We start from the raw sequence: 25,897 nt of genomic DNA on the forward strand, positions 1-25,897 counted from the left end.
CACTGGGTCCCAGTTTGCTGCTGATTGTGACCTAGAAAGTCTTGCCTGACTTTGTTCTAAGTTATGTTTTGCCATGTTATCCAGGCTTTTCAGTCTTCAGGAAAGATCCTTCACTCTATCCCTTCAGGGTCTTTCCACATAGCCTCATAATCCATGACAAAGAAGTCGGTTTCAAAACGATGGAACCTTAAGGAGAGTCCAGACACAAAGCTGTCAGTCCCAACAAATGGTCCCTTGGCATCCCAACAGGTTCAGCTGTAGTGAATTTTTAAAAATATGCAAGATGTTTGCATGAGATATCTGCTGGAAGTTTACTTTTAATATTTTTCAAATTAGCACTCTGAGATGTGCTGGACATCATAAGCACAGATTGCAGCTATACTAATGTGCACACAAGCGGATTTCTTGTCATTATCTCTCCTCACCCTCCTGACTTTTCCCCTCTTCAACTCTGTCAAACTTTGGGGTCACTTGCTTGCCATGCTGGTGCCCACTGTGTAAATTCAAGCTCTGTTTAGTTTCATAAACATGAGAACAAAGGAACACCTGAAGAGAGTTCTCATGGGAATTGCTTTCCAACTGTGCTTCTATGTAGCCTCCTATGTATCAGTGGCACCATTTTTTAACAGCCCTCATCAGCTGTTTCAGGATTTTAAAATGTTCAGATGCACTGGAACATTCCACACAAGCATATAGCAACAAAGTCCCATGTTTTTCTTGAGGAATATACAGTGATGTGAATATGCACAAAATAGGATTTTAAGCAAACACAATGTAGCCATCCCCTCTTTTATCCCAGTTTCTTCCACATTTTAGGGCCTGTGTAGAAACACACTCAGAGACATGTTTGGGGCAGATATATACAAGACTCTTCTTGATTTTTTCTCTCCTAGGTTATGGAACTTACTTTCAAGAGAGGATAGACTGACTTTCCTCCTGTAGTTCTACCACCAATTGGCAAAGAACATTTTATTTAGACAGGCTTTTAATTTATGACCAGTTGCCTGGGAATGTTTCTACTAGGTGGGCTTTTTGATTCATTCATTCTTATTGTAAGTTGCATTGAGTCCCTTTTGATGGGGGGGGGGGCAGAGAAAGGTGGGATGTATATTAAGAAAACAAAGCTTTATGGTTGAGTGAGTTGTGCTGTCCAAGGACTTGTGTCTAGATTCTTTAGAAGTACAATCAAGGAGACTGCAGCATGGGAGGGAATATCCAAAAGACTGCATACACAGACCCATCTTCTGTGACCTGTGGTAGGAGGTGAGCAAATGATCTTTGGATGAGATACACTATATGTGATAAGAATATGAATGCCTAATTACAGCCTTAATTAAGCTGTCATTAGCCGCTATTCAGTGGGCCCGCAGGCAAACTTCATTTAAAGCTTGAATTACTAGGACAGCTCAAACTAGACATCAAGTGTAATTTTTATCATAAAATTTAAATGAAACAACAAGCCAAAGGCATGACAGATGTTGGCCATGCATAATAGCACGTGAGGTGTTGATAATGGTTAAACAAAGCTTTATTTGTAGCCCTTTGTCCTTGAAAGTTGCCTCATTCCTGTTTTTGTGCTTGTTCATTTCTCCTCTGCTTTCCCACTTTCTGCCATTTTACAGTTCCCTGAAAAGCTGACCCAGATATTCAGTCTCAGAGAACATACTAATAACAATGGTGCTAAATAATTAAGACACAATTAGTACTGTATTCTTTGTTTCTTCAACTGCTCCATCCTCAGCCATCCTACAATCTTTTATTGACATTCACCCCTGAAATTCAATGGGTGACCTTGAACCAGTCACTCTCTCTCAGCCTGACTTCCTTCATAGTGTTATTATGAGGAGTAAGGGGAGAGTCATGTAATCAAGGAAAGGGCTAACAGGTTTCACTTGAGTGAATGGCTTGGAGTTGCACAGAGTTGTATGCCTTAGGGTGGATCTACACTGTAGAATTAATGCAGTTTGATATCAATTTAACTGTTCAGGCCTAATACTATGAAATCATGGGAACTATAGCTTTACAATGAGCCCTGGCCACATGACCTTGGAGGTGTCTACAGACAATGCTGGCCCTTCGGCTTAGAAATGGAGATGAGCACCAACCCCCAGAGTCAGACACAACTGGACTTAATATCAGGGGAAAACCTTTACCTTTACCTATAGGTTTACAAGGTCTTTAGTCTTCTCTACCAAAGACTGTGGATCTTGTAAAGAATGCTGATGCCTCATCAAACCAAAAATTCCAGGGCTTCATAGCATGATATGAAAATGGATAAAAACCCTGAAAGTTTTTAGGATAGCATATTAGAGTAATATGGATTGAGCTCAGGGACCCCAAGCTAATACGATTTTTTAAAATGAAGTTGGCCCTTATATTCACCAAGTGTCTTTTTATTTCTCTTAGAGTTCCTGGGAAAGGGAATTGCCCTTCAGTAGAAATCACTGAACTCTTTGGAGAAATTGTAAGTTGTAAATCTAAGTTTAATATAATGCAATATAATATAATTGCACATTCACCCTTCTTCTGTTTTCATTCCCACCAGTGGGAATGACATTTAGATGTTCTTTTGCACCAGGTGTATGTTCTGTGTTACTCAACATACCATCTTGATCAGTATATAAAATTCTTTGCATAAATATCCACAGTCACCTTTGTCTTAAAATTTATTAAAATACAGATTGTCTTACAGATGGATTAATTTTAGTAGATCTCTTGCTTCTTTAGAGTGTATGACCCAAACAACCAGCTATAGTTGTTTCCTGGTTTTGACTGATGATAGAAGAGAAAGGGAAAGAAATAAAATAGGAAGAGAGTAGCTATTGAATGCCATGCACAGTTTAGCACAACACACAGTGCAGCTGGCAAGATGACCCCACTTATTCTTTGACCATTCCACATCACAGAAATCATGTGTGGGTGGGACAAATGACAATAGTGGTAAAGACCTGCGTTCACTCATAATATAATCCCATAACCCTAAATAGAACTTTCCTCAAGCTGTTATGAAGAAGAAAGAGGCAAGAGAGAAAAGAACAAGGGAAAATAACTGCAGACTTTAAGGCTGGTATAATTTATCATATTGGATAGCTTAGAACGATCATTTCAAAGAAGCCTCTTGAATTCTCGTGCATATCTTTTTCATCTTTACGAACTGGAGTTTCTTTCTAAGAGAACTTCCATATTTATGAGCCCTTTGTATTTGAAATATTGCATTGCTTTCAGAGACAATTGCACTATGGTATTTTCTTTTATTGAAATTCTGTCAGAAGCCTGCTGTTGCACGTTTTGATTCTGTGTGCTTGTGTATGTGTGCATAAACAAAAACATCCCTCCCCTCAATTTAATACATAATATATAATTTGCTACTACTGCCAGCATTCAAATGCCTGAATACTGTTGAAAAGATGCTTTTCCACATTGTATTTTTAAATTGCATAAGCAGACCAATATGTAAATAATAATTTGTGAACCTATAATATATATATATTTCCAATGTATAGTTCATATAAGTACATCAGGGATGGAAACTGTGTAGCTCTCCAGATGTTGATGAATTGTAGCTCACAACATTCCTTAACCTTGATTGCAATGTCCAGAACTGATGGGACCTGAACTCCAATGGGAAACAGCTGCACAATATTGCCCATTCCTGACATATCCCAACAAATGGAGCTGGGTTTGGGTTCAGTTCTTCAACCCACATTCACCTTGTGACTTAAATGAGAGTTTATAGCATGAAACATCTTTAAAATGTGTGGTGCAGCATGGAAGTGAGAGCCAACTGAAGTTTGTTTCATAAAAGAAGATGTTTCATAAAAGAAAAGCAAGGTGATGTAAAGATAGGTGTACATTAGACTTGTGCAGAAAAAAAATCAGAAGGATCGAAAATCATAAGAAAATCAGAAGTTTTGTATGTCGGAAGCCATATTCAAAGCATTTGCATGGCCCACATCAAATATTTTATAATCAAAACTTACCCCATACTTTTTCATTTTTGTTTTGTAAATCTCAGAAGGCTCCCAAAGTCAGACAGTTTCACATTAAATGCAAGATGAGGAAACAAAACCAAAGCTGAATTAGTGCCTTGCCATTCCTCTTTGAAATTAATGCCCTCTCAACATTAGCAGTGGGAAAAAGAGGGAGCAGTGCATTTTGGGAAGTGCACAGAACTCTGAGAAATGTAGTTTGGGAAGGGAGGAGCCCCATGCCAGAGAATTCAAAAGGCCCTGCCCTAAACTGCATTTCTCAGATTTTCGCTCAGCATCAGAAAGCACCAATCAGCACCAACATATTTTCTTTATTGTTAAAATATTTTTTATAAAAAAAAATTGAAAAAAATTCCAAAATTCTGTGGATAAGTAAAATGTCCTGAAATTTGGTAGGCTAACAGTGGTAAACATGTTCTGCCATTGTAGCAAGTTTCACCTCAGTAGCTTTAAAAATGAGGGAGATAGGAGGCCTGAAGTTTCACCAATTGTAGTCATTTAATTATGTGCAATTACTATAATGAAATTCTAATGAAATTTCATTAGTCTTGTTATAGAAATTAATTTTTTACTAAGTATACTTTAGAAAGACTTTAGAAATAGTGCCAGTGCCCCCCAGCTTTGTAATGACTTTTGAACCATTTTTTAAAATGGATCACACATACCTAGCGTACAGCTGAGAGATAAACTTCTACAACTCTCCACCATTCTGCTGGCCACTTTAAAATCTTGCAGGACAGACTGATAAGAACAGCTGAGAAAGGAACCCCCGCTGAGTGGTTACATTGGGCTGCCTCTAATATTGGACCTTTTTTATTGTCGTCCCCTCTGGCATTGCTGCTGCAGCATTCAAATCAGACATGCAGTCTTGGGACCTCCTCCACCATCACCCCCTTGGCTGCTGTGTTCCACCCTGGCTTGTTCAACCACTATTGTCATTGTTGCCCTTGGAAGTGATGCTGTGGCTTACCATCACTCAGTTTGAACTTTTATTAGTATGCCACCCCCAAATGGACTGGTCTGGGTTAAATAGACCGGACCAGCTGGATGCCTTTTTGGAAATCTTTCATCAGCCCGTTGGCCATTTCTTAAGGACATTCAGTGTGGGATGGATTGGAATAATTTTAAGTGGGGGTGGGTGGTGTGTGACCATGTTTTGAGGGTGTTGAGCTGTTATTTATCAGAGTTTTGGCATTTAAGCCACTGGATTGTAAGATCTGTAATTGTGCTTCAATGCAATGTAAGTTTGATATGTTTTAATATGTTTTATTATGTTTTAATCATTTGAAACACTTTTAATTAATATGTATGTTTTTTATAGTTTTGTAATATTGTGTTCTGTTGATATTGTTATTATCTGAATCTGGCATTGAATTATTACTATAGTTTGTAAGCCACCCTGAGTCCCCTTTCGGGGTGAGAAGGGTGGTGTCTAAGTACAGTAAATAAATCAATATACTCCCTGAACTACCCAGATGGGAAAGCATGTCATTTATGGAGGCCCTGGTAGAATGCCATACATTTGTTTTAGGGTTATCACAAGTTGTCTAAGAAAAGTACAGTTGGACTAACCTATCCATAGTTTCAGGCATCCATGGCTTGAAAATATTTTTAATTTATTTTTAAAAAGCAAACTTTGATTTCACCATTTTCTATAAGGGACACCATTTTAATATGTCATTGTCTATAATGGGAAATAAGCATCCATAGTTTTTGGTATCCATGGGGCAGGAGAATCTGGAACCAAACATTTTTCAAGAAGATAGAGTGAGAATGAACAAAATGCCAAATTACGTTATTTCAGGCTGCTTGGTATTATTATTATTATTATTATTATTATTATTATTATTTAGAGCTTTTATAACCCGTTCTTCTCGACCTCCGAAGAGGGACTCAGGCCAGCTAACAGCAGGAAATTCATACACAAGTAGGATAAACATAATAGCATCGTAATACATTAATACATTAAAATACAGGTCATACAATTACAAAAGCCAGGTCATCAAAGTAAAATCACAAGAGCGAAGGGACAACCCAAGTGGAATACGTTGGGTCAGTATTGATGGTCCATAGGCTGTTCCACACAATCCCCTTCATCATGTGGCTTGTGTCATTAAACTTGCTTTCTGTCCTCTTAAAATGTGGGTCCAGACCTCAAATGGGGTCTCCAGAGCTCAATGTTGGGGTAACAAAAATTGGCAATAGTAAAAGGTTTCTGAGCACCACCCATACATACGAATCTGTTAGCAACAGCATTCAATGTTTACTGTGGACTTCGCAGAAAATGCTTCAGCTGTACTCCACAAAAAAGGAAAATCAGCCTGTTTAGCAAGCCTTGCTGATTTATTTTCAATAAATGTTTGATGTTTATATCAATTTTATATGCCTACATACCTGGGGTCACATAAACATTTCTTGGGTGGAAAGGAGTTGCGAGTGGAAAACGTTTAAGAATTCTTGCCTTAATTGTGTACAGAGCATTCTCCTTCTGCTAGTAGTGAATTCAAATTCAGTTTCGGTTCTCAGTCCATTTCACATATGTGCATAGATTAGGAGATAATGCCATCTTGTTTTTCTCCTGAAGTATCAAAACTATATGATGAACCTCTGATATACTCTAGCCTGTGTCGCTGCTTGAGGAGTTTCCCCTACTTCAGAACCATTCTGAGAAACAATAAAAAAGTAATTTAGTTTATCTTGCCAAAGCCCAGAAGTGCAGCATACAACAAAACCCCATGTGAAAGACCTAGAATACTAGCAGTTATTTTGCAGGCACATAGCCCTTCTCAGAGGAAGGTTTAGTGAGAAATTCCCTTTGAAAGTAATGCTGCCAACTTTCCAAATTAGATTTTAAAAAGAGTTTAGCTGGGAAGAAACTGAAAAGTGAAAGCAACAATTCTTGGTGCTTTCAAGTTGACTCTGACCTGTGGTGATCCTATCACATCCTTGCTGGCCAGATTTGTTCAGATGTTTGCTTTACGCTGAATATAGCCTACAACATACAACATTCCCTGCCAGTTTGCATTCCAAATGCCTATCAGGCCCTATGGTTTTCAGAGAGAAAACTGGGTTCAGCTTCTACACCTTTACTTGCCATGTAGAAAAGGGTATTTGAGAAGGTATGAATTACCTGGTTGCATAACTAACAACACCTTCTGAAATTTAATCTACACAAATGTTAAATGTACAGGAACTCTCTCTGGGTTTCATTCTTCCTGATTCTGTTCTGATGGCATCTTAAATTCAGTAAGGATCTCTGATTTAAATATTTACACATTATCTACTGCAGTCAAGCCTTGGCTTTTACTTGTCGACAATATTGCAGAGAGGAAAGTCTAATGGGGGAGAGCGTATCCAGGATATTATTCAGATTATTTATTTATTTGATTTATATCCTGCCTTTCTCCCAAGGTGAGACTTAAATTCTTTAGGGTTCAGCAAGCTCTCATGAAGGAGCTAGCAAATCAAAAAGTTACTTGACACCTGCATCCATCTTCTTTATAATTGTAATCTTGAAATATAGGAGAGACAGCCAGTTCTGGCTGGTAAGACCAGTGTGCAAAAGAGGCTACATTTGGAATCCCTGCTGAAAAACAAAATAAAACATCTGCCTTATTCAGATAATCCTGCAGGGTATCAACTATACCAAATATCTTATCAGCAGTATTGTGCTGCTTCAGTATGTATGGCTTTGTTAGAGTATCTTGCAGAACTCCAGTTCAAGAGTTTAACTCTTAATCCCATATGATCAGGATTTCCTCTCAAGACTTCGACACCTTGCCTTGATATCCTACAAACCTTTGAATTTGCATGCAATTTTGGAAAAACTGTCTCTGCTTTGGTCTGATTTAAAGAATAGCCCTTTCTTGATTCAGTATTGCAACTTCATAAAATGTGAAACCAGCAGTCTTAAGTCAATTTAAGACTGTTACAGTGGTTAGCTCTGAAGTCTATGCTCATTCAGTCTGGTTCCCTTATGTTTATTCAGAAGTGAGATCAACCCTATCATTAGGAAGGGTTGATCTAAAGACGTCATCAGATGGGGGGAATTTAGCCTCCTTGGACTCCTTCACCCCGATTTCTGGATGGAACCCCATTCTGGCCATCACATGATGCTGTGTGACTTCAGGTGGAGGGCCTACTCCCACTCAGGGTAAAAGCGTCACTGTGTTGTGCAGGCTCCAATGAAGTCAGCACAGGTCCTCTCCGGAAGAGTGAAATTTTCTCCATCTGGTGGGGACAGCATTGCCAAAAGGGAGCTACGGCATAGGGAACAGATTTGCCCTGTTGCCCCTCTCCTTTTGGTGATGCCAGGTAAAGAGCTCTGCTTCACCTGGCTTTTGTGATGAGGTCCTAAGGCAGATGCCCCAAGTACTGATTTTAGACATAATGCTTTCACTTTTCATTTTTTTATTCTATTTTAATGTACAGGGATGGGAATGGAACTTGTAGGATGTTTTGACTCAGAAGTCCATGTTACTTTGCTGATGCCAAGTCCTATAAAGCTTAACTTCAGTGCATGGGTATGGGGCCACCATTTGCTATTCCTCCTCAAGTGTTTAAATGTCTTAGGCACACTCTACTGGGAAATAAACTCAACTGTGGTGCTTACTTATAAGTAAATCTGCTTAAGGTAGGAGACTTTATATGATATCTATAGATGAAGAAATCTGTGAGCAAAACAATTCTCTGCCCACCCTGTTACTTTTGCTGCTGACCCATGTTGTGTCCTTGTCTTATCAGCTGTTCCTCCTGCATAGGAATGCTCCTGCAGCAGGTTTTCTCACCACACAGATATGCCATGTCCTCTGTTTGTCCTTTCCTATATCCATTCTAATAGTACAAAAAAGTAGTAGAAGAAGAAATCTAGCCAGATGGTACTTAAAGGTAGCGCTCTGGATCTACCCCAGCTATACAAGTGCTTGCTAAGCAATTTCAATCTAAGCTATCCTGAAGGGTTTCTGTTAATTCAGTAAGAGCAAAATTATAAAATACCAGCAAAGGAAACACGTGCGTGTTTTGTGTGTTGGGATGTCTAAAAGGATCTGAAATAACCTAAAGGAAAACAGTCACTTTTGATAAATACCAGGTGGAGTGTAATTGATTAGAATGCTGCAGCATTACATAACCATTAGCCACGAGGTTGTCCACTATTCTGCCTTGTGCCTAGCCAAAAATACAATGAGATCTAGGTGAGCCCTTTCTAAATAAGATCAATGAAGGTTGCTTAAAGATAATTAAGTCATTTTTCAGCCAGTGCTTTCTGATATTTCCTATTCTCTACATAATCTGGAGTACATCTACACTGTAGAATTAATGCAAATTTAAACCACTTTAACTGCCATGGCTCCATGGCAGTCATGGTTTGCTGGGGAACCAGTACTCTTTGGCAGAAAGGATGACAGTCTTGTAAAACTACAATTCCCATGGGTTACAGATTCTCCTTCTTCAAAACAATTGTGGTAACAGGCACAATGGGGCAACATGCTGCTCATCCACTGGGTTTAAATGCTGGTTTAGGTATGGCACACTGGATGTTCTTCAGCATCACACACAGGGGGAATACAGAAGAGAATAGGTAAAGAGGTGATACAGAAATACATGACTAGCTAGTGCAAATGATTCCAAATCTCAAAGATCAGATGAATTACATCTAAGGGTATTAAAAGCACTTGAAGAAGTAATCTCAGAACAACTAGTAACAAAGGGCCCTTCCACACACTCCTATATCCCAGAATATCAAGGCAGAAAATCCCACATAATCTGAGTGTAGACTCAGATAACACAGTTCAAATCAGATATTGTGGGATTTTCTGCCTTGATATTCTGGGATATAGGGCTGTGTGCAAGGACACATAATCTTTGAGAATTCCTGGAGAAAGGAAGCTGTAATTGCAAACTGGAGAAGGGCAAGTGTTGTCCCCATTCTCATAAAGAGAAAAGACAAGACCAAAATAATATCCAGCCAGACATCACTTTCAAGAAAGATTCTAGAGCAGATCATTACACATACTATTATGGAGTGCTGCAAAGTTGGGCAGTGAGTGGGAGACAGAATAGCTCAAGAGAGACCTACGGTGCAGCTCTACTATTTAGAAGCCATTGCAATTATTGTTTAACATGGTTGCTTAAAACTTATGTCTATGGGGGGAGGGGGTTATATAGGTGGTAATCCTCTTTTAGGGGAATGTAATTGACAGTGATTTCATTATACCATCTCCCAAAAGGTGATGTCTATGTTTCTCCTTCCCTCTCCTGTTATCACATGATTACCGCTGTGCTGTTGCTGTTTCTAGCAGGCACGACACTCCAAAATCCTTTCCCCCATTTATTGCTATTATCCATCAATATACCAGAGCACAGTTCTACTGATTCTAATATAATTGAAGTAGATTAATTTTAATAACTAAAATGCGAGCATAACCATTAGATGAAATGGGAATAAAATTGCTGCCATTGCAAGATAGATTACAGTTTCTTTTTAATAAATTTTAAAACAGCTGATTCTGAATTCTTACCTTTGTTTAAAAAATGCAAGTGGAGACAGACTTGGCATTTCAATTATTCTGTAAATGGAGTTTATGCAGAACTTAATGAAGTAGTTAGTAAAAGATAAAAATGCAACGGAAAGGTGGGAGGTAGAACATTATAATTTTTTTCTCTGCTCCCTCCAGATATTCTAAGAATGAAAATAATTTGAGTTTCTCAAAAAAAAAAATCAGTTTGAATACCAAAGATCCACAAATAGCAGGAAAAAAAATCTGTCAGGGCTCCTCCATGAATTCTTAAGTATAGATGTTAATGTAGCACTCTGGTAGTAGAGTGTTACATTCAACTGTGAGGAATATAATAAATTAGGAAAACATGGTAAACCAGATCCAGTGGTTCATAAAAGAATATCTTAAATATTAATAATTTTGCAGAAGTGGAAGTCAGTCTCAGGACTGCAAGGGTATCTTCTCAGCCAGTGCTCTTTGTGATCTAGGGATACCATAAATCAGTGGGTCTCAACCTGTAGGTCTCATGTGTTTTGAAGGCCTAATGCCATAAATGCTTGGGGTTTGGATGCAGAAATGTATCTGGAGTGCTCAGAAACACACCCTCAAAGGAGAAATTTATTTATTTATGTATGTATTTCAGACATTTATATCCTGTCCTATCTCGACCTCCGCAGAGGGACTCAGGGTGGCTGACAACAGAAGCATAAACATACATCTTAGATAACAACAATATAAAACATTATAAAAACATCATAAAAACATTAAAACATTAGAACAATCACCAGAATTAAATTGTCATCCTACACACAGTCCATTCAAGTCCATCAGAGTCCATTAAACCATAGCTCTACCATCATGTCGGTCTAGTCTGCAAAGGCCTGATCCCACAGTCTGGATTTCACCTTTTCATGGAATGTCAGGAGGGAAGGAGCTGAACTGATTTCACTTGGGAGGGAATTCCGTAGCTGAAGGGCCAGCACAGAGAAGGCTCTGTCTCTTGTACCTACCAACTGCAATTGCGGTGGTGGGGGGACAGCAAGCAGAGCCTCTCTGGATGATCTTAAGGTCCTAGGTGGTTCATAGTAGGAGATAAGTTCGGACAGGTAAACTGGGCCACACACACCCATTTTTTTCTTCAGCTCAGATTAGCTCTGAACCCAAAAGGATCTACAATTCTCTCCCTGCCAGTTTATGTGGTTTCCTCAAAAACAATCCTTGCTCGTTCTGAGAATTCAAAATGACCTGTTTTCTTTTTGGCAGTTTTGGGTGCTGGCTTTGGAAAACTGCAATTTGTTTTTCCAGAGCATGAACTTTGGTTTTGTAGGCTATAATCCCTTTCAAAGCACCTAATTCACAGATTTCTGCATGAAAGCACACATTACGAGTGATTCTTTTTGCTCCCATAGTTTGATATAAACTATAGATTGTAACATTTCATTAACCAGGACATCTTTAAGTACAACACACTGGAAATAAGTCCACATCTGGATGAATACTGAAAACTGTCATTCTGTTTCTGGAGATCCAAACAGTTCATCTTAATTACCCAGATGCTCCTAGTTTTGCTGCTGAATCAGATTCTTTTTGTCTTTTTGGAGAGAGCTACCTTGAGTGCTGCGAGGAATGTCTCTCCCTCTGAGAAGTTTGACCTGCTCATTTGACAGAATCATGAGGTCTGGGCTATTCACATATTCTATTGCTTTCATAAATTGAGGACTAAGCACTTTTATTATTCCTGGCGCAGTTGCTATTTCCTTGGACCTTTGGGGTAATTGATTTCTTTTTCCATTTCCTGGTCTGTACATGTGCATAGCCCAAAGGTATTTCTTTCTAAACTAAAGTCACATCTCTCTTTTTGAACATATAGGCAAAACCTTCAGGGAGGGAAATGTAAAGCTCATGGAATAAAAGACACTTTGACTTACTTGCCTTACAGAATAGATTAGAAATGCACAGATTCTGTAGAAACAGGGGATCAATCAGGAAACATCTGATGCTATCACATGCTTTAGGAACTGTTTTTCAATTTTCATAACTTGAGTGCCCATAAGTTACATGACACCCTTTATGAAAAATAAACTGGGGATGTGATCTTTAAGCTCTTTCTTTTCTGTGTTTTACTCTCTTACTGTGCTTTGGAAAATACGTAACTTGAATTTGAATTTGTTAAAGCATCCTACTGATTTGCAAGTAAGCATTAACAAATGCAATGGGACTCACTTCTGTAGGATTTATCATGGACCATATGGTGCAAAACTACAACTAGTTCAGCTAAAGCAGGTTAAAAAAAGAAGCTCTCACAATAAAAAAAGACTGCAATGAGAAAAAGTAGGAGAAAATTTCAATATTTTTTGGAATTATACAAAGATAAACATTGTTTTCCATATGACTAAGTTTTCTTCGGCTTAGAAATGGAGATGAGCACCACACCCCAGAGTCAGACATGATTGGATTTAATGTCAGGTGACTACCTTTACCTTTACCTAAGTTTGTTCTATTTTGAAAAATTAAAAAAATACTTTATGGTTTATTGTTCATGTAGGGGGTATTCAAATTTTTAAGTGATTTGGGCCTCTAAAGCACAACTTACAAGTTATGTTAATCTAGTCCTGTCAACGAGTGTAGATCCAGACTGGAACAAAAACAATTTTATGTATTGGGTAGGGATTAGCTGCCTTGATAATCTATATCATGAGAATGGTTGGATAAACATTGAATGAACGAATGAATGAATGAATGAAACATGTGATTGGAAACCATCACTTCCTAGGTTCTCTTTCCTTGTTGGTAGAGGGACTGAAAGAAGGGAGTGATGGTTTGATCCTTCTTTTTCATCCCTTCTGAAATGTTAGTTTGCATCTTTCTTGAATAGTTCTCTCCCATTGATTCCAGTCCACTGGGCCTGTGCTAAGGATAAGGCAGTTGTCTCCAGTTAGAGCCATTGTAGTACAGTGATTTGAATGCTGAACGAGGACTCTAGGAAAACAGGGTTCAAATCCCCACTCTGGCATGCAAACCCAATGTGTGCAAGTTGTGTTTTTTTTCTGCCCCAGAGAAAGGCAACAGCAAACATTACCCCAAACAAACCTTTCCAAAAAGAACCTCTTATCATAATAGGTTCATCTTTGGGTCACCGTGAATCAGAAATGCCTCGAAGGCAACTGTCTGAGGGATTATACGTCTTTTGATGTGACCATTTCAAAACCTTCTCCTACCCATCTGTTTCCCATCCTAAATGACATCTTCAGCTTTTTACCTGGTTAATCATCTGCCTTTACCTGAATGATTTCACTGTTATATAAAGAAACTAAACCACTGGTTCAGAAACACACATTTGTGAATATAATGTGCAGTGTTGTTCTAATTTCCCCTTCTAGAAAAAGAAATAGTCTTCCTTGAAAATATTTTCTGCATTTCAATTGATGTACTCAAGCCAATATGTTGCAAGGTACCATATAAATAGAAAGAATACATTGATGTAGTAATTTTTCAAAGGCTGAAAAGCCTTTGGATCTCCATATCTTTTTGGCCTAGAACCCCAGTTATCTCTTCTTGGCAGGGACAATGGTAAGGGATGGTGGAAAGTGTAGCTGAAGAAAAATTCAATGACCAAAGATCCCTATCCTGCCTTATACCATTTTAAGTGATGGTTAACACAGGGAAGCCTAACATGCAGTCTCAATATTAGAATCCAATGCTGATATTACCATTCCATCTTAAAAATCATATTTTCATCTAACTGCTAGAGAATTTTTATATCTAATCTCCACATACAATGTGTGCTATCAAGGAAAAAGTCACAGCTCCTGTTCAATACAAACCCCATTATTAGCAATGCTATCAGGCTACTTTATCTAAAATCCAATTAATTATTCTATCCTCTCTTTTACTCAACCTTGTGAGAACATCTACTACTTGATAAAGATTAATAACCCTAAGAAAAGTACCATAATTCAGCTTTTCCAGTTAATATGCGAAGCTTCCTGAATTGCTAATGATGTTCAGCTACCTGATATCCCACTAGGAACTTTAAAAAAAGACCTCTGACCTGTTCAGGTTTTTGGTTATTTTTTAATACTCAAGCTGCAAGCAAATGGCAGTATTGATTTAATTGTTTTTAAGAAAGATGGCAAATGGAAATAATTGAAAGAGTAATTTGCAACTTAGCCTAGAGAGCTCTCTTTGAAAATATGTGCCTGAATTTTCTAAACACTACTGTCGCTATCTATTTTATTTGGCTGTATAACAATGGAAAAAGAAACTTTAAAAAAATAAAGTACAACTCTGAACTTTCCAAATAGTTTGTCACAATTAGTTTCCCGCATCCAGAAGTATTTCAATTCTGAGTTTTAGTCAGTTTTGAAATGAACATCACAATGCTATAGTCTACTAGCTATGATACAAAATACTCTTAAATATGAGACCCCATATTATACTTTAAGAACTAGCTGAAACAGTCACAGTACACTGAAAGAGAAGTAAAGCTATATCCCACAATGCTTACATTGTAGTGTAATGTGGTCATGCCTTAGTTATTACTAAAACAATCTCAGAACAAATAGCCTATTATCTGTCACAAGTTCCTTATAAGACATGAATATATCAACAGTTCTCTTTCTATGAAGCCAGAGAACGTTGAAAGAATGAAAACCTGCTTTCCAATATCTGATTCGGAGGATTTGTGGTGTGTTTGTATTGTACCTTGATCTAAGCCACCTCACAGTGTTAGTGTCACCTTGTTCACCTTTTGAGCTCTTCTAAGATGGATAAAAACACTACAACAAACCTGCCATCAGCACTTTTACATTTGGGGCACCTTCTTATTTATCTCATTCTCATTACTGCAATTACAAGCTGGGTATCCAAAATGCTTTGGATATGGAGTTTTGATGGATTTTGGAGTCCCTGTATTTGCATTTGGAGATGGCATCCAAGTCTAATTCATATATACCTTACACACATAGCCTGAAGGTAATTTGATATAATATTTTATTTGTGTGTGTGTGCAAGAAACAAAGGTTGTGTACACTGACTCATCAGAAAGCAAAAGTGTCAACTGCCTTAGTCACCCAATTTGGGATTTAGGAGCATTTGGGATTTCTGGCTAGGGGATGCTCAACCTGCATTGCTTACTTCTGTTTGTCCAAACTTATGGATGGCTTTTGTTTGTTTTTTGTTTTGCAGCATTTGACTAAGGCCCCTTCCAGACAGGACCTTTCTCACTTTTTACCTGAGGCATCCAAATGAAGCGAATTAATGCAGAGTAAACTGGGGTTTCCCAGTTTACTCCACAGTAATTAGACACCTGGAAAGATGTGGACCTTAAGGTAATGTCCAGATCTTACCAGGTGTGGGCACATCTTATGCCCAGCAGTTGAAGTATGAAGAACCCTAACTCTTGCAGGTATTTTTTCCCTATAAGCGGCACCTGTTCCTATAGCTCACTTTAGTCAAATATTCCAAATCTACAAGAATTACAAGGCAGAACAATCAATCAGCTTTGTATACAGTGGGAATGCTAACCAAGAGAATGAATACACAGCATTTCTGCTTGCTATATTTTTTGTCTTTAAAGGTAACAGCAAGTGTACACAAAGGTCTTTACACCTTTCCCTTCTGTTTAACTCAAGCCCTTTTTCAAATAATAGCGATATCTAAAATCGACTGACTCTATCTTCATCGCTGAGCAGGAACCAGCTGAGTTGCAGTCATAGAATCTGGAAAAAGGTGGCATGTTGACAGAGGTCCTCATGTTGCTGTTATTATTTTACCTGCAAACCACCTTCCATGTAATGCTTTTGCAGCTGCAATTGCTGCTGCTATTGAAGGGGATTTTACATAGACGTTGCCCTAAGGTGATTTTTTGTCTACATAAAGGTGGACAACTCCTCCATGTTTGTTGCATTCCTCGATCACGTTGTCCTTGATTTCTGTATTCTAGCCTGCTTCCTCTTGAGTTTGAGGGTTAAATGTGTTGGAAAGCTGGAAACATTGTGTTGCAAGGGGTTGTACTGAAGCAGCTGCAGCCAAGTCTTCACTTTGCTGATAAAGTGTTGTTTGCAAATCTGTTACAGCACTAAACGCTAATGAGCCACTCATCTGCAGAGCTTATTGTGCAGCTGGAGGAATCTAAAGACCAGTACACACTATCAAATGAAGGCAGTCAGTTGTTCCCAAGTCAATTACAGTCCTTTCTAGTTCATCACTGTCCAAAAATGAGCTAGCACTGGACACAGCTGTGTGTTCTGTTACATGACCTACTTTCATTGGTCTTCCAGACAATTCATAGAATCATGGAAGCATAGAGTTGGAAGAGACCACATGGGCCAGCTATGCAAACCATGCAGGAAATGCACAATCAATGTACCCCTGACAAATGGCCATCCAGCTTCTCTTTAAAAGCGTCCATGGAAGGAGCTTTCATCACACTCTATTTAGTTGTTCCAAACACATTTAGGGCCCTTCCACACAGCCATAAAACCCAGAATACCAAGGCAGAAAATCCCACAATATCTGCTTTGAACTGGGTTATCTGAGTTCACACTGCCATATATCCCAGTTTAAAGCAGTTAATGTGGAGTTTTATTCAGCTGTGTGGAAGGGGCTTTAGTTGTTCCAAACCATTTTAGCACACTCTGAATCTGAACAAGTGATAAATCCATACCCTTTGGAACACCCACTTTCACTGTCCATCATCAGCTGGATGCTTTCAATCCAACTAAATGGCTCAAGGATTCCACAAAGCATATCTTCAGCTATGTTTAAGTGTAAGGATCCCATATAGAGCTTCATGGGGTCTGAACTGCCCTTTTGTATACTATTAAGTTGTTGATATTTGATCAAGTGTGTTATTAGAATTATAAATTTAAAAACATACAAAGAAATCCAATAGCACTTATAATGACATGAGCTGTCAGTGAGAAATGACAAATATTTATTCAGCACATTATATTAGGTGCTCTGAATCTCTTTTATATATACAAGCATAAATGCAAAGTAACACCATTAAAATAGTTTAATTTCATTGCTGTGCAAAAAGCAGGAAACAGCTCTTGTGAATAATATTTATACATCTCTTCTCTCCTTTTCATTCCTCTAGCCCATGCTTTTGGTTAAATTAGTCTTATCACATTTGTCCTTTTGAGATCTGTGGAGGTGAATTGCATTTTGCTGGAATTAACAACATAATCAACTGCAGCAAGTCTGAGGTCTTGAAAAGGTCTGCATTTCCTGAAAATAGTTTATATCGTATCACAGTGTAGTACCGACACAATGTGTACAGGTGGCAAAGTGTTTTAAAGGGCAAAAGATTATACATCTCCCGGGGTTGCAGTGAAATAATGAAGGCAGCACTTGTGATTGATGACATAGGGATAAGAAACTAGCCGATTCTTCCTCTAGCACTGAAGAGACCTTAACAAACACAAGAACCTCTAGTCATTTGTTAGTATTAGCTGCATGAATAGAAATCATCAGGAGGCTCTGAGTCAAAAGTTAGCAAAGCTTTGCTAGTCTGGATCTCCGAGTACTACTTTAGGCAATGCCAAGCCAATGTTTTATGACTACAGAGAAAATCTTGCCAAATGGTGTTCAAATCATGAAATGAGATAATAGGTTTCAGACTGCCCTGTAGTGGCACCCCAAATCTTGCTTCATGTGACACATATCCCAACTGATAGTGGACCCAGGAAAGTAATCTCCCGATAAGCAATCTATTAATTGCTTTGAAACAGTGGGTTTATTTGCTTTTGTCTGTTTCTACAGACTCAAGAAGGATTCTGAGTTGTACACATGGCAATAGATTGGACATTGGTGTTCTGTCTCATTCCTTGTATGTATATCATTTTTTTATTGGATTAATTCCCAATATTACAAAAACAATGAACGAAACCACAAAATGCAAATATATTATTTCTTCACTTCACTTAGGCGATCCCTCGTTGTCTGAGTATGATGGCCTTTCAAGTGTAGTGTCTTGGCGGTGGGTTCATAGGTGACTAGGAGGCCTATTCTTGATCTGCATGTTCTTCCACAGTGAGGGCATCGGTTTCCAGGTATAAGGGGATCTCAGTTAGGGTTGGCTTGATGCGCCTTCCACTTGGCACATTTCTCCCTTTCACCCTCCATTTGTGCTCTTTGAATTCCCCAGCACTGCTGGTCACAGCTGACCTCCAGTTAGAGCACTCAAAGGCCAGGGCTTTCCAATTCTCAGTGCTGATGCCACAGTCTTTAAGGTTAGCTTTAAGCCCATCTTTAAATTTCTTTTCCAGTCCACCAACATTACATTTCCTATTTTTGAGTTGGGAGTATGGTAACTTCTTTGGGAGAAAACATGTGCTTTGAGAAAACATGTGCAGGTTACTTCCATGTAGGTATGTGATTTAGACTGTGCATCTCAATCTAACACACAAAGCATTAGTGCCTTATCTATATATGCTCCCTTTAAAGGATCTCTGAGCTCAGAGGGGAGGAGGGAAAGCACTTCTAAAGTACCTGCTCTCTTCCAAATCATTGTTCATAAACCATGTAATGATATTTTTACAATTTGGAAACTGACTTCTTTTAAAACATGAGTTGTTAATATTTGCTGTGAAAATATGGGCAGTGTTACTCTAACAGCTCGCTCTGGATCAAGAGAGAGCTTCTTTTTTTAAAAAGGGCATGCCGTTGGCTCATTCAAAGCAATTTGCAAATAAATATATTAAGGCATTTGCTTCTCCCTGGATTGGAACAGCAGACCCATCTCTGTTAGATCTTACTATCCCAAAATGGTAGGGATTAAGATGGCATGCAGTTGGCCTAATCTAAAAATCTCAATCATTGAAATAGATTCTACAGTCCATGTTCTAGCAGTCTTCTTGATTTTGTCTTAGGAACTAGCAACACTTATGAAATCCCTTCCAAAATAAAACTGAGTCATTTTTCTTTCCAAGAGTTTGGCACAATTAGAAATGTAAAATGTGCATTAGCTGGTCAGATACCTGATTTCTCTTCACCCTTCCTCTGTCCTAGTTGGGAAGAATGACATATCAACTTGTCAAACCTAGAATATCATGTTTAAACATCATAAGTACTACAGAGAAAATGTCATGAATGCAGCATTCTTTGCACGGGTGGTTTTTCAGATACCTTATTTAATTAATTGGCAGAAGGTTTCAAGTTGATCAATGAGCACACCACACACAATATTGTCTGTTGTATAACACTTGCTGTATTTCCCATCAAAGTGGTACCTCTTTTATTGAGTTAGTCAGTGGCTGAATCATTTTTCTTGTTCTCGGAACTTTGCCTCTAGGTATGTTTTCTCGTTTTACCTGCGAGACTAGAGGAAAGTTTGTTCAGCCCACAACTTTTGGATTTAAAGATGCCAGCTGCCCATTTGTCATTAGGAATGTGAAAATCTGTCAGTCCCATTCTTGCTGCATTTCTCAGAAGCCCACTGGTGTTCTTGTTCTGCCCTATTTCTTTATTGAGTTCTGTGATTTTCTTTTTCTTCCTGTACAGAAATTTGTGTCTCTTTTTATACAAATTCAGCAAAATGTATGCATTTCATAAAATAGTATGCACACTTTACTTATATACACATGTGTAACCTTTTTCTCCCACTGAGCACAACTTTTTGCAGTGTCCAAACACAATTGGAAGACAAGTCACAAGCCTGGAAAAATTATGGCTGCAACTATTTATATAGGATGTATGTAATAGTATTTAATGAAGGCATGGAAGAACAGGAAGCCAAGACCTAGAGGACTTCTTCCCTGCTTTATCTTGGGCAAAAGAACTCTGACACCAAGCCATATGGAACACTTTCCCACCACTGACCATACCAAAGAAAGGACACTTTAATTAGCCCTGTGACTATGGGCATCCCATGGGGGGGGGGAGAGATGGAAAGTGGGGGAAAGCATCTTGAAGAGTGGGAACCCATCTTACCCCAGCAAGGTCTGTCTTCATGTTGGCCAGCAATCTCGTAATGTTTTCACATCTTCTTCCTGCTTTCCTCCGCTTTCCGCCACTTCCCATTGCTTTCTTAAATCAGGAATCAGGGAACACCTGACTCTTGAAAATGGAGTCTTGTTACCATCTTCACATGCTGGCAAGAAGGATTCCCACAGGCAGCCACCAGAAGTAGCTATGTGTTGTGGGATGGCCTCCATGGGACTACATTTGCCAGCTTATGAAGACAGTAAGAAAACAGGGGAAAATTAAGGTGGGATAATGTCATTAAACAGGAGTGTACCCAGGTTGGCCCCAAAAGTTAATCATCTCACATCATCTGCTGTATAACCAGAAGAGGAGATAAGATAATCCACCTTAATTCTGAAGGTGCCTTTGGTTGCTCCACATGGCTTCTGGAGACAACCTTCTCCCTGTAATTTGCAGCTAACATGATCAAGAGTTTAATGCATCACGGCCATTTAAACATTCCTGTACTACATTGTCTTTATGAGGAGCAAAACAATTCCTTCTTAGCCCTGTAGAAACTAGCCAAAGTCTCAACTAGTCAATAGATAGGCCGGGCTGGGCAAAGAAAGAAAAATAAGCTGAAGGAGAAGCAATGATTGCCTAAATAGCCACATTGCCCTCTCCAGATACATCTAAACCCGTGTCTTTTTCAGAGGTGTGTGTTTGTGTGTGGTCTTTGCATATACATGTGTGAATATGAGAGAGACAGATAGATCTTAAGACATCACATTCCCAAACTGGAGATTGTGTGACTTTCTACAGTGCACACATCTTCATATTACTTATACACATAGTTCACAACACATATTGAAAACCTTGGAATTTTTTGGATTTCTGGGGCAGGATGTGCTCTGTTCTGCTGCTAATTTCTGGAGACACAAGGTGGTTATTTCTACAGGGAAATAAAAACAAACACATCTCTATCTCTAACTGTTATCCTCTTGGTGGTTCTTGCATCATCTTGATATAAAATCATAGAATTGGAAGACAGTTGCAGAAAATAAGCTGGCTCCCTTTTCAAGATGAGATCCCTTCAGGTATTTGAACATGGCTAACATGGCCTCCATTAACCTTCTCTTCTCCAAGTTAATATGCCAAGTTCCCCAAGCCATATTAAACTTGTACTATTTCAGTGATTTCAACTGGTTTACATAGACTTAATTATAATATTCGATTATGGCAATTGTCAGCCATTTCATATGGTTACCATTTTCTGGCTCTGCTGTGTCTCTTCGTGTGCAGGGTCTGATGAACTGCATTTCACCATTGTAAACGGAAATCAGAAGAAGCAGTTAATTTGATGACTTTTACTCAGCAAATGACTTAAGAGAATGATCTGGCACTTGGTCATGTAGCCAAGGATGGTCCATTCATGTTCTGAAGTAAAGGGCTAACAATAGCTTATTTACAGTGTATGATATTAAAACTTGACAAGTGACCTCCAGCATGTTTAGAGGCATGTACTTCACTAATAACCTGGATACTTTCATGAAATTAGATTAGTTTGTTAGGTTAGGAACAACAAGAACAACAACGGTTTTATTACCTACTAGGTCTACTATTGTGATATGTCTTCATAGAAGTATATAGAGTTTGTATTTTTTTTATATAAAAATGCAATTTTTCAATCTATTGAAGCCTATGGACTTCATGAAGGTCTGCTCTACCCCTGATACTTTTTTGTTGCCCATTCAATAGTGGTATTGTAACAATGAAATATTGTTACAATACCACCAACCTTCCATAGTTTGTTCTCATTCTACCATGTATTCTGCACTAGACTGGGGGCCCCATTTTAAGAAGGATATAGAGAAGTTAGAATGGGTTCACAGTTTGTCAACATAGAATGAATCTACACAGTATAATTAATGCAGGTGGACGTTAGCTGCCATGGCTCAGGGCTATAGAATCCTGAGATTTTTAGTTTGCTGAGGCTCTAGCACTTTTTGGCAAAGATTATTAATACCTTATAAAACTACAACTCCCATGATTACATAGCTTTGAGCTATGGCAGTCAAATTGCATTGATTCTATAATGTAAATGCACCCAAAGATGATAAGCAAAATAGAAACCAATAGATGCACAGAAGTGTTGAGGAAGTTGAGAATGTTCAGCTTGGTGAAGAAAAAGAGATGCCGTGTTTGCACTCTTTAAATGCCTAAATAGCCATCACAGAGAGAAGGGTGCAGGTTGTTTTCTGCTGCCCCAGAAGGTAGGAAACAGGCATAATGATTTTAATTTACAGAAGAGTAAATTGTGATTGAATATTAGAAGGAACTTTTTGATAGTGCTTCAGCACTGGAGCTAATTACTTAGGTAGTAGGATCTCGAGCTCTATTTCTGGACATCATCAAAAAGACCCCAGATAGCTATTGGCTGTGCTTCAAGCACTGAGTAGAGGATTGGATTTAATGGCCTATAACCCCCCCTTCTATGCTTCTAATACCAGTCTTTATAACTGGCAGCTACCATGACATCTCCAGATTTTCTAACCTAATGAAAACCTGACTTTCTGCCATGTTTCTGAAGTCAATAGGGCAGAACCTTTAATTTGTTTTGACTATAATCTTGGTAGCGGAAATAGTCATACAGTCAAATGTCGTTGCTCCTTGTTAGGACCTTCAATATGTACATAACCCTAAATAAGAAATTCATTTCAATTCATCAAATTCAGTATTTTCTCTGATTTCTGACAAGGCGAATACAAAATGTAGTTTTGTTTTCATTCTTAATGATACATTAGCATATCATCATCTTAAAAAAATGTTTCCTGGACTGAAAAAGAATCTTCTACACACCAATACTCCTCTAAAGCATTATTCTGCCATTGTTAAGAAAATTAATTAACAAAGGGCAGAATTGATAATTTGATGGAACCCAACAAATAGTACTGCACCCACTAATGCACTAATTAATGGCAATCAATTATACCATTAATTGTATTTTTTTAGTATGGAGATTGAATCTATAATAATCATCAGTCTGGTAATTTGCATGCTTTTAATGGATGGTGTGTGAATGGAAATTCTGAAAAAACAGATTGGATAACAAAGTGAACCAAAATTTCACAGTGTGCATAACAGGTTCCATTAAGTGGTTGATGCTTCCATTAAAATGAAAGTTAAAACCAACAACATTCAAACCTGAGTGGTATCAAGAAGACACTGATAAGTAGTATATAATTACTATTGGGAAAAAATGTAAGGAGTTCTACATTAAGCAGTTAATATCACCCTTGATGTAAGTGTTCAAAAGTTACTAGTCCAGGAAAAAAGGGGTGGGTAGAGACTTCTCTAGCCAGAGGCACATCTATTAGGAAAGGGAGAAAAGAAAATGCATTTAAACCTGCCATTTTGACTGCTTGTCAGATGCCCATTCTTTCCTGCCACTGACCATCAGGCTAGTTGCTAATATGTTACACTAATGTTGTGCCTCTTTTTTTCTAGTAAAATCTAAAGATGTAACTTGATGAGACTATTTGTACAAAATATAGCTATGTTATAGTTGGTCATGCCAAAAATGTATTTCCTGATTCCACTTGTCGTGGAATTGTAATGACTGAAATGCTCCCCTCTCATCCCTTTTTAGAGCCTCCCAGTTGTCTGATATTTGTTATTAGCCATCCCCCTGTTTTAGATTCATACATGCACTTTAAACTGTAAGTTTAGTCTGCTTTTTAATCTGTCTCTTTTATAACATGTTTTTAATCTGCTTTTTATCTGACCTACTTGGGAACTGCGATTCCCTTCCTTGGGCACCTGTGCCCCATTTTATACTGTGCTGGTCAAAGTCCGTAATAAATCATTGATTGATTGATTCCACTTCAAAATAGTATGGACGGCTTTAAGTTTCCACTTGTCTACAAAAACCCCACTGGATGGCCTTGGGAAAATAATAGTCTCTCAGAAGGCAAAGGCACCCCCCCCCCCCCAGCCAAAAAAAAACCTGACCTGTCTGATGAGGTCAGAGTACACCTAGTTTATGAATAAGAAAGCTTGATGGGAATCACAGGTAATATTGTCTGTGCATTTCATTTCTGATCTTTTTTTACAATTCAAAATCCATTTGATAAAAATTTTAGAAAACGAGAAGAAAACAGTGCCATGTGAACTATATTGAACTTCATGTTTTCACATTGATGTGGCATTGAGGGCTGTGCAGTGGTTGAAGTGTGGAGGGATGGGTGTCGTTTTTTGTGATGTGTGATGGGAAAAGCATGCAATTTCATTTCATGTTTCCGGTCTCAATTCAAAGTGTAGGTTATTACCTATAAAGTCCTAAATGGACTGCCTATCTTCATGATCGCATCTCCCCCATGTACCTGCCTGAGTGTTAAGATCTGCTGGGAAGGTCCTCCTCATGGTCCCGCCATCATCACAAACTCAGTTGGTGGGGATGAGGGAGAGGGTCTTCCCAGTGGTGTCCCCCCGGCTTTGGAACACCCTCCACCAGGAGATTAGGCAGGCCCCCACACTGTCTTCCTTACATAGGGATTTGAAGACTTGGATGTTCAAATAAGACTTTGATAATGTCTAGTGCCAATGGACTGCAATTAATGACACGGCACTGCACTTCATCCCATGCCCTTGTTCCTTAGCTACAATTTGCACTATCCCGTTCCCTTGTCTTGTTTACAGTTTGCCCATGTTTTATGCCAATTGTCACTATAGGTTATTGGGCATTGGTCTGAGTTTTAAATTGTTGTTTTATATGCTATTGATTTTACATTTTTGTATTGTATTGTGTGTTTATTTTATGTGTTGTTTTAAACACTTTGTGTCATACGTATGTCGCACCGAATCCCTTAGGGGAGATGGAGGTGGGGTACAAAAATAAAGTTGTTATTGTTGTTGTTCTTGTTGTTGATGATGATGTTGATGTTTCTCCTCCTCCTCCTCCTCCTCCTCTTCTTCTTCCTATTATGAAATATACAATGACAATAAAGCTATTCTATTCTATTTTATTCTTATTCTTATTCTCACCTAAGTAACAAAGCAACTGAAATGTGTATTAATACAATAATCTCTCCAGTCTCTAATCTCTTCAGCTTTCTGTATTTCAATTTAAGCTTAGGTAAAGTCATTACAAGATTATTTCTCCTTTGGAAAATTTTGAAGTCCCAAACTGTGGGCAGTCAATAGGGGTAGTCTTGCTGTTTAAACTACTGGGCACTGCCCACACAACCCCTAACACCCCTTTCAAGTAGCAGGCAGAACAAAATGTGTTTGCCTTTTGCAAAAAAGGATATCAAATCACACACAGGCAGAGGCTCTTGACCTAGCTCCTGGTGATTCTGCCTCATCTTCACAATAAATGGTGCTGAACTAGGCCACCAATAGAAATTCAGAAGAACACTGAGACTGAGGAAGAAAAAAAGCACCCTCTTTCACCAGATAAAGAAATGTTTGGAAAGCACAGGACAGATTTTGGGACATGGTGAG

At 38.5% G+C, this 25,897-nt stretch overlaps 1 pseudogene; it reads right to left on the reverse strand.

Moving 5' to 3' along the window:
* Window positions 1-16,165: 16,165 nt before the first annotated feature.
* The window catches only part of LOC132765526 (RNA-binding protein 39-like), an 89,185-nt pseudogene continuing 79,453 nt past the window's right edge, over window positions 16,166-25,897 (reverse strand).

Source organism: Anolis sagrei, chromosome 2, assembly GCF_037176765.1.
Source record: "Anolis sagrei isolate rAnoSag1 chromosome 2, rAnoSag1.mat, whole genome shotgun sequence".
Classification (NCBI taxonomy): Eukaryota; Metazoa; Chordata; class Lepidosauria; order Squamata; family Dactyloidae; genus Anolis; species Anolis sagrei.